Source organism: Panthera uncia, chromosome A2 (assembly GCF_023721935.1).
Source record: "Panthera uncia isolate 11264 chromosome A2, Puncia_PCG_1.0, whole genome shotgun sequence".
Lineage (NCBI taxonomy): Eukaryota > Metazoa > Chordata > Mammalia > Carnivora > Felidae > Panthera > Panthera uncia.
Window position 1 is genome coordinate 334,604 of NC_064816.1, and position 1,282 is coordinate 335,885.

The window sequence follows — 1,282 nt, forward strand, 5'->3', positions numbered from 1 at the left end:
CCCAAGGCAGGGAAGCGGTTCCTATAAAAAGCCCAGAGGGGCCTTTGGTGCCCAGAGATGGGAGTGAACGAGGCTTGTTGGAGGGGATGTCGACTGAGCTCATTGCTGGGAACAGAAAGACCCAGAAAATGCGGCCCCCGGTGTTTCCCATGGGCTCAGGCGTGTGAAGCTGGCCAGGATCGGTCTGCACAAGGCAAAGACGAGAGCCCGGCGGGGAGGCGAGGACCGGGGCTTCGGGTGGCTTTGCCAGAGCTTGGCTGGGGTGGTGCAGATTCAGGCAGCCACAAAACCACAGGAACAATACAGGGGCCGCCTCGTGAACCCAGTGCCTGTCGTGCGGGCACCGCACCCGGTCACCACCCCTGTGATCTCGAATTAGAAGCTTCCCAGCCTGCAGCCCTCCAGGCCAGCAGCACCCTGCCCTCCTGATGGCGGTTAATGGCTAACAGGCCCTCAAGGACGGCACTTTCTCAGCTGCGGACTCTGCAAACCTTCATTTCATCCCTGCGTCCGGCCTCAGATGGAGCCTAGTGTTCAGACCTCCATCTGATGGGCGAGGACACGGAGGCGGGGAGGGGTCGAGTCGGTGGCCGGGGCTGGTGCGGTGGGCAAGTGGCCACACTAGGGAACGAGCCCAGAGTCAACACGTAACCACCACGACACGGATGAACCTAGTATACAGGTGGCGCTCGATAGAGGCAGCTTTGGTTAAATCTGCTCTCCCTGCCAGAGCCACGTCCTCCTCCCCCATCCCCAGACTACAAGCGCGGGCTTGCTAAGTGCTCTGTGGGTGGGGGGGACCCTGCCACGGGGACAGGAGGGTTGTGCCTCAGGCCAAGGCAGGGAGAAAGGGCAGGTGCCAAGCACCCGCTGTGTGCAGGGCTCCGGAGGGCAGGGCCGTCACCCTCATCGCTGGGGACCGTGGGGTTGGCTCGCCTGTGGCCACAGGGTGAGGGAGCCCGGGGACCAACTGGGCCCCAGCCGAGGCGCCGGCTCTGGGCGTCCCTGGGGCCCCGGCCCGCCCATTCCCACAGCAGGTCCGTTGGCTCCCTCCCCGCACCCTGCCCGAGCCCCGAACCCCGAGGACGTTGCCTATTGCGACAGCGGCCGTTGGAGCATCCCGGGGGAGGCGGGAAGTGAAACGGGTCACGGGGGAGGGGGCTGGGCCCTGGGGACCCTCGGCTGCCCCTGGGCAGAGCACTCCGGCTAACTGGAGGTCAGGCCCAGCTGGGGCCAGGGCACTGGCCAGGCCAGGCTCGGCGGGGGGGGGGGGGGGGGGGGG